The sequence below is a fragment of the Cyprinus carpio genome, chromosome B7 (assembly GCF_018340385.1).
Source record: "Cyprinus carpio isolate SPL01 chromosome B7, ASM1834038v1, whole genome shotgun sequence".
NCBI lineage: Eukaryota > Metazoa > Chordata > Actinopteri > Cypriniformes > Cyprinidae > Cyprinus > Cyprinus carpio.
This window is the reverse complement of record NC_056603.1, coordinates 18,430,471-18,439,321: the sequence shown is the minus strand read 5'-3', so window position 1 is coordinate 18,439,321 and position 8,851 is coordinate 18,430,471. Positions and strand designations below refer to the sequence as shown.

Sequence of the window (8,851 nt, the reverse complement as noted above, 5' to 3'; positions counted from 1 at the left end):
ACTAGTCAAATGTTTGGCCTCCTGATTACAATATAGCTCCATACAGAGAATTGCATTGAAACTTTTGTAGCTGTAGACCTTGTAAAAAAAAACATCAGAACTGTAAGTGTTTTAAAGGTACTTTATTTGATCTTTCCAGGGCATTTACAACTAATATTACTGACATTTTGCTTCATAACTTTTTTAATTGCAGCCATAGAGCAAAACCTATTAGTTCAGTGTAATAAACCACATTCTCTGCAGATTTTTCATGCATCTTCACCTCGTCTTGCAATGCAGTTCAGTCATCTTGTTTCTTGCTGATTTGTAGTCTCTGTAGTGTGTTCAGAGCTTATGGGTTCAGCCCACAGAGGAAAAAGGGAGTCTGGAGACTGGCGGTTTGAGCTTCATCTCAGTCCATTTCCTGCATGCCATCTGTCTGAACCAAAAGAAAATTGAGCCTCCCGTCAGGAGTGTGGCCCGTTTAATGTTCAAACTCTTTAACATATCCAACAATACAATGAACTTCCATATAAGTGCTTGTAATCTACATCAACCAGAACAGGATTCAGTGCAAATGCTTTGGTTTGTCTGAGTCAGTCCTTCGTGTAAGAGTGATGAAACCACAACTGTCTGCCGTCTGTTTTTGAATGGTATTTTTTTTGGTTTGCAAGACAATCGCTTGCGCTGCGAATAGCTGTGCTGGTTCTAACATCATGCCTAAGGAATTAACAGTAATCAATTCTGTTAATGAGGCTATTATTAACAAATAATTATGTAACACGCCTACAGGCAGATGTACTGGGCTCATGGCATCCAGAGCAGCACGTCCATAAAGTTCTGCCTGTTTGGCCCTCCATTGGGCTACAAAAAAAAATATTACATCAATGTGATCAAATATCTTATTATATTGTTTGTTTTGACTAAAGTAGACCTTAAAATTTGACTTAATAACTGCTTTGAAAACTGTGTTCTACAGTACAGGCTCATTTTGAATGTACAGATTCAAGAGAAATAATTACACAATATTAGTCTCTTTGCTCACTGTACACTTTTCTCTCCAGTTTATCTGTGCTATAGTGTCACATTGATTCATCATTTCTGCGATGTATGTTTTAGACCATTTCAATTATGATTAGTCTGACATGGTGAGAGAAAAAAAAATAGAGCATCTTTCCCTTAAGCATACCTTAGATATTTCATGCTTATTGTATTTGCTAAATTGTCTCATACTTTGTATCTGCGCTTGGCTGTTCTGCAAAGGGGAATGAAACTTAAGTCTTCTAGAATAACAGAGCAATAATGAAGCGACACCAACAGCACCCAAACACATGAGAAAGTCATCTGGATTGAAGCTGACGGTCCAGGCATCACCCTTCTCAACACCTGGAAAGTTAGTACAGTTGCGAATTACTGCTCTCTGGACTGTTCTCATGCATTTTGGATGTGACATAATCCAATTTAGAAATTCTTCACATAATGCATTGTTTGTTAAAATAGTCTAGTGGTGTAATGAGTGGACCACCTGACAGCTGTGAAGCAATGTCAAGCACACAGCCAAAACCACATGATCTGCTCCTCCTCCTCCCATTCTCTCTCTTTCTCGCAGTCTATCAATGGTAAAATGAAACTTGTTTAGATTAAGCCAAATCTTTACTGTTTTCTGCTCTTTATCAACGGCGAATAAGCCAAGCCTGAAATGTGAGGAGACCACCCTGCAACTCTGCTGAACCACAAGCCCAAGTCAGACTACAGACAGTGGCATTACCAACAGGATTTGGAACATCCAGAACTCACCTGTAGAATGTGTACCACTACGTTCTGTAACGAATTCTCTTTAAAAAGTTTGATAAATAAAAATGATTACCTTTATTGCTATTAAATTTTTTCTCAAAGGTCCTGAGGGGGGAAAAATCATACTGAATATTGAAATATCCCATATCTGACAGACTGAGTTTAGAAATATACTTTAATATGCATTAATCTATTAATATGTACCCTAAGTTTAGCACAATTATCACATATCCATTATGTTCAGCAGTTCTGTGATCTGAAGTTGCGGACTGACCAGTATTCCAGTAAAATAACATGATACCATTGCTATTATAAAATATTGTTTTAATTAAAAGATGTACCTATAGTTGGAGTAAAAGTGTGATGTCATTTCAATGTAACTTTAAAGTCTCTTTGTTTTACTCATCTCATGTTAACACTGGGACTACAGTGTGTAAACTTCTCCAATAAATAATTACATATTAGATACTGAATTATTGTATTATTATACATTATGGATAATTCTTATTGATTCGCGGTTTTAAAGATAACAGGAGATTGGCCCCTCTCGTTACCAAACTGACCAATCAGATTGAATATTCAAATGACTCATCGTCGATTGTTTCTATCCAAAATGCGACGTGGCGGCTTTAAAAATTTGGCGGCTAAATTTGCCTCCTTAACCAGTTATTACCAAAGTGAATAATTCAAGCCAATCGCCTTTCAGCATCACATTAGTGGTAGTCAAACCAGCTTAAGACAGCGAGTACAGCGAAACCTTTAAATTAATGAAAATGTCGGTAAAATACAAATTAATGAAGGATATCAAAACCAGTCAGACTGATCGACAGAGCCTCATATACATTTGGAGGATGGAATTCATCTTCAGATAGGTGAGTAGATGGTAGCTGGAATAGTTTTTTCATTCATGAATAAAAGTTCATTATGACCATAGTCTCTGTATTGCGCTGCGTAATAGTATTTTGAAGTGTTTTATTACGCGTCATAATCATCAAGATTAGGTATGTAGGCTACATGAGCATATCAGTAAAACTGCAGTTATTGCGTTTATTGATTCGGTTGATATGAATTACATATCTTCCTCGAAAAAAATAAATACCTCACCGGCAGTATTAATATTTTTTATATATATAAATATATTTTGATATACCCTGTAGTTCATTTTTACATCCAGTAGACATAGGAAATGTGCTTTAGCCTATATATTCCTGCAACATAAATGAAAACAATGTAGCTTATATTATCTTTAGTATATATGTATATTATATTTATGTGTGTATGCATGTGTATAAAGAGAGAGAGAGAGAGCAAGAGAGAGAGAGAGCTGTTCTTTTTCCTTGTAAAGCAACAGTGATTTGGTAACCACAACTGTTAACCAGCTAGTATTGATCACTGGTGGGACTATTGTTGAGATTTTTGAAATGCAGACTAAATTGTAATGAGATACTTAGTAATACCCCACTTGGTTGCTGCTTTCATACTCCCACAGCCAAACATCACAAAAGACTGATGTTGAACACGCAATCGGATACCCGCCTCCCTCTTTTAGTGTCTCTTGAGCGTCTCTTTAGTATCTCTCCAGGGTGAAACACGACTTCAGCTATAATACCGGAATCATCTTTTCGTTAACTTTGATATCAGTCTCATAATTGACTTTAACTGACACAACTGACTGATTCAGTTATCAAGAAAACATGAGCACTGACACTCCCTCAGTATTTCAGCCTGCTTCTGTTCCTCCCTCTCTCTCATTCACAAAAATTGTACCCTGAGCTTTTTTCCCCTCTTTTTCTGAAAGGAGAAGGCTGTGACTAAAGTTAGTTAACTTCCTCTGAGCCAATGAGCTGACAGCTGTGTTTCCAAGATTGTCCAATGAGACTGAGTGAGAGGTTGGAGGTGGATGTTGCTTAGCAACTGCAGGTAGAACGGGATCACGTTGAAGTCATTGTCTTATCAGAGGCCCCCAAGAGACTTCACATGCATTGTTTTGTGATATAAACGTAAAAAAAAAAAAAAGATGCACGTGTAAAGTGCGTCAAAAAAAGCCCTAAAGTTTGACTTTGATAGGATTGAAAAGAAACATTATTGCTTTTGTAGAGTTGATAAAGAAATCCTTTCATAGAGCTCTCTGATAAAGTTAGGGGAAGTAGTGAGTGGGAACTCAAGTTTATGACCACCACTTCAATTCCAGAGGTTTCAAATTCCTCTTTTCTGATTTTTTTTTTTAAAGCATAATTTGAATATAGCCATGCGTTAAGTTGGACTTCTGAGTGTGGTGTAGCCACGACAGTGACAAAGTGTCGGCAAGGAAAAAGGATAGAGTTTTGGGTGGGCGTTCTCCAGAATTTAAAACCAGATTGCTCCTCGCTGTTTTTGTGACAGGTGAGTGGCGTAACACAGGCTAACACGCCCCCACCGCAGTGTAAACAAACACACGCAGTACCTCCTACGAAGCAACGTAGCCTCTCTCCCCCGCCAGCCAGCTCACATCACAGATGCCATGCTTTGGTACCCGGCTAATTACAGACTTAAGCACCACTGTACTCCTAACATGTAAAAGAGAGAAAGTAGAGTTTGCCAGCTAACACTTTAGAGATGATGCAGCCTTGATAACTTCCTGAACAATCCTGTGGTCGTGCATATCACTACATCTGACCTGGAGTTATATCGCACGGATTTATGTGTGGGTGTGCAGTGTCATAACACATCATATTGACTAAACCTGTGGCTTACTAGCAGATGAAAAACACATTTGATGCAAGATTAATAGTAGTTTGCGAAATGGTTTAGCGTGGCTCGTGATATTTGCGTCTGTTATCCTCCTTATATTTTATCCCTTGTCGTACATTATCTTTTAATCTAATCCTAAAATTCCAATCTTCTTTGACGTTTGTCTTTTTAAGAGAAAATGCAATCATTTAAAAGGCCTCATCAGAAGATACAGCGGTGCAGGGGCAGGATTGCCTCAAGAGGAACACACAGTGTTTTAGAATTAAAAAGACAAATAGGTTGAATATAAAAGCTGAGGGTGAGAGCAACAGGGTGGAAGAAAAGAAATAGCAGGATGATAATAGTCGAATGCCTGAAAGGATGAAGATAATGAATAAGTGTGATTTGATTAGCAGGAACACCTGAGACTAGACCAGAAATAGACGCTGACTCAATGATGGCCTCAACAGGAGTTGCAGAAAATGCCCCTATAGCCACAAGTCTTTAGAGAACAAGTAAGAACAGAAACCGAGAATAAAAAATTGAGGAAAGATGCACCACAGAGGCGTACTTGAGACATATGAATGATTTGATAAAGATATCGAGTTATGATTAAAAAAAAAAATAGCTTTGATTAGAATAATAACAATGTAAGCTCCATATGTGATTACCAGAAATAACTGATGTATATAATAGGTGCTAAAAGAGCACATTAAGCATGCCACACACATAATATTTACAGTGAGTATTCAGTTGAAAGAAATTAAATGAAACATATTTATATCCTGTTCAATCACTATTATTTAATCATTTTAAAGTGGCAGTACTGCTCTAAAACTAAGTGCACAGAAAATGCATTAGGTTAAAGGTCGTCAAAATAAATGTTGGCCTTTGTCTGCGTGTAGCTCCTGCAGGGAGGGATTGATTATTATGCAAACCACGAGCAGGTGTGCCTGTAACAATTCCCATGATGCATTATCTTTTAGAAACGGGGTGAGTAATTATGAAATTGTTGCAAAAAGGACAATGACTTTCTATATAAAGACAATCTATGACTAAAGCTGGATGCCAACGAAGTATGCCGTTAGTGCAGATTAATAATCTTAATAATTTTATTTCCTTTTGTAACCATAATAATCTCTGTTCACATGCATACAGTGTATATCTGAATATATGTGGCATTTATATGAATGAGTATTTCACTGCTCAAGAGTTGTTCTTTAATAACTCAGTAGATTTAATGGAGCTCTTAGTTATGTTTTAATTATGAAACGTTTCTCCTAAAATCCCTCAGAAGAAATAAAAACAAAGGAGGCAGTTGTTGGCATTCAAATAGAGTAAATATTTGGAAAAAATGAATAATTCATTTTTACAAAATTGTGCATAACAGCCCACATAGTTTGTTCATTGAAACATTTGATAAGAAATATTTGATTTGACATCTTGCATAAATCTTGCTAAATCTGAGCACTTTGTTGAAGCTCCAGTCTCTGTTTATGCTTTATTTCTTCTCATTGCTCTATTGGAGAAACAGTTGAGACATTAATATCTCATATCTAATTTTTCTTTCTCGTAGGGATGAGGGGCATCTATTATCACGAAGTTTGCGTCTGTCATATGAAGGATTATGAAACAGGAGTGTTTCCGCACACTAATTCCCAGCTTTCAGAGTGGAAAATATTCAAATAGATGGTATGGAAATCCTTGGATAAGCTAAGATTTGAAATGTAAAGCAGGGTACGTGGGAGATCGACCCGCTCCCTAATGCTCCCTGCAAGCTCCGCCACTCAGACGAATATCAAAATTCCTGGAGCAGGGAGAGAATCCGCGGATCTGGCGCGTTTTCAGAAATCGGACCTAGTCAAATGGGACCACCGGTCCGACACTACCTAGCAGCACACCACAGCATTAAGGTAAGCCTAATGGGAATTAGCATTCTGATGCAATATTACTTACATTGGTGTTCCCAGAGAAACACCACCAAACAGATGAAGTGAAAAGTCAACCAAATAAAGATGGTCCAACCTGATGCAGTTAGGTGAGCGCTAATTACAGACGGAGAATAACCAGATTGTTCTTGTTCTGAATGCTCGGCGCATCGTTTGAGTCCAAACCTTGCAAACAAAAGGTGTGTCATTACGTCAGAGGGCAACGAGAGGCCAAGCGCCGAGTGAAAACAATGCAGCTTCCATTTAAATATATTCAAACCAAACTACAGGAACACCACAATATCCCATCGCATGACAGCAGGTGATTGTATTCAGAGTATGGATCATCTGAAGGGCAAAGGCGGCGTGTGTAGTTATGGTTACATGTGGTGTGGGTGCTTCTAAGGTTGTTTCAGAGGATAATGGTTTGTAGTAAACCACAGGCAGAAATGTGAAGTGATGAAACATCTTCTTGATGCTTATTTATATCATTTCTTTCTGCCTCACTCCCATGTACTCAATTTCCCTCCAAACAACATTGTTGCCGAACTTCATCCCCTACTTAACCCTTCCGTCGGTCAATAAATAGGGTGAATGCATGGAGCATTGGCGTTGATGAGTCAGTCCCTGACGACCTTGCTCTTATTTTGAGGACACCTAAAGGCCGCCTATTGTGTTGCCATGGCGTCCACATCAAACCATGACTACAGCCTTATCCTGAGGGTGGAAATGTCCTGAAGTTTGACAGTGAAATGAAAAATGGCACGTAATGTGGACACTGGATTTGATTATTAGCGCAGACGTCCTCTCTGTGGACTTGATGCTTTGTTGTGCTGTTCTCACCTATAGGGGTCATTCATTTTCAGCTCTTTTTTTCGTGAAATCCAGTTGACTGAGTCACAAAGGACTGGTGTTGATTAGGTAACCCCTGCCGTCAGAATCCAAGGGCAAATGTCCATCCCGTCACGACCAGTTGACATTTGTGAAGGTTTGACGATAAACATTATCTGGCGAGGAGGGAAGGAGGAACGTGAGAGGGAGCATCTTGATGCAAATGTTCTTATAGGTTTTCTTTTGTCACTCTCTGCTGCTTTTCTTTCACTTGCTCTCTCCTCCTTTACCAAATATAGCTGTAGAATAATGAAAACAATATCCAGTTTATATCTGCAACTTAGTGAGACACCCACTCTCATTTGCAGCAAGAGCAAATGACCCTGGGGATGAGTCATAACATCACTTTAAGGCAGTTTTATTCTCTCCTCACAAACACGGCGAAATCCAGCGTGCGCCCAGGTATCCTTGCGAGGTGTATGTGGCCAGAGAGCACCGTTACCGTGTAGGGACCCAAGCCCTGCAGTTCTTCCCCTCGATGCCCTTCCGAATCAAGCCTCTCTTTGAACATTTTCATTGAAAGGTTGCTTTTTTACCCACAGGGAGCAAGATGAAGAGCTAATGAGAGACTTGCGCAGCTCTTCTAGCTGATTAGACCTGCCATACATGAAGCCTTCGATAGTGTGATGGTACGTTAATGTTGTAAATTCATCAAAAAAAAAAAAAAAAAAAAAAAAATATATATATATATATATATATATATATATATATATATATATATATATATATATATATATATATATATATATATATATATACATTTAAATACTATATACTCTGTCATTGTTTAATCACCTGCATGTCAATCCAAACCTGTGTGATAGACGTTCTCCCGTGGAACACAAATAATATAATACTAATGAATATATTTACAAAAAGGTTTCATTTGTTAATAATGCATTAACTAACATGAGTTAACAATGAATAATATATTTTTACAGTATTTATTATTAACCTTTGTTAATGCTCATGTTCATGTTAGTTCACAGTGCATTGATTAATGTCAAGTTTTATCTTAAAATGTATTAGTAAATGTTGAGATTAACATTAACCAACATTAATAAATGCTGGCAAAGTTAATTGTTAATTCATGTTAATAAATGAAACATTATTAAGTCATCACATTTAATTACTCAAAATTTAAATACAAGCATTTCATCCATACAATGACAATTTACTATGACGATTTTACTTTAGATTTATACATTTGGCAGATGCTTTTATGCAATGTGTCGATGTGTCACAGTATCTTTTTCTTTTGTGTTCCACTGATGAAAAAAAACCATACAGCTCTGGACCAACATAAGCATAATTAAATGATTTTTGGGTAAACTGTTCTATTTCAAGCTTGATTTTACAGAGCATTTTGAATAAAATGTGAGGTTTTGCTTTTACTAATTTTTGTTGTTTTGACCATAAAATGCTTCTGAAGTATTGTGAAATCAGTATCGTTCCACATGACTTCAGTGCAAAACAACTTTTCTACATCCAAACCGATGAATGTAAATACTGTATCTGCCTTATCTTTTCATTCATCATGTCACAGCATA

At 37.4% G+C, this 8,851-nt stretch overlaps 1 long non-coding RNA gene across 1 annotated transcript in view; it reads right to left on the bottom strand.

Moving 5' to 3' along the window:
• Positions 1-134: 134 nt before the first annotated feature.
• The window catches only part of LOC109102311, a 25,261-nt gene continuing 16,544 nt past the window's right edge, over positions 135-8,851 (bottom strand). Inside the window, exon 5 of the long non-coding RNA XR_006155177.1 lies at positions 135-418. This is a non-coding gene — a long non-coding RNA (uncharacterized LOC109102311). The remainder of the gene's footprint in view (positions 419-8,851) is intronic.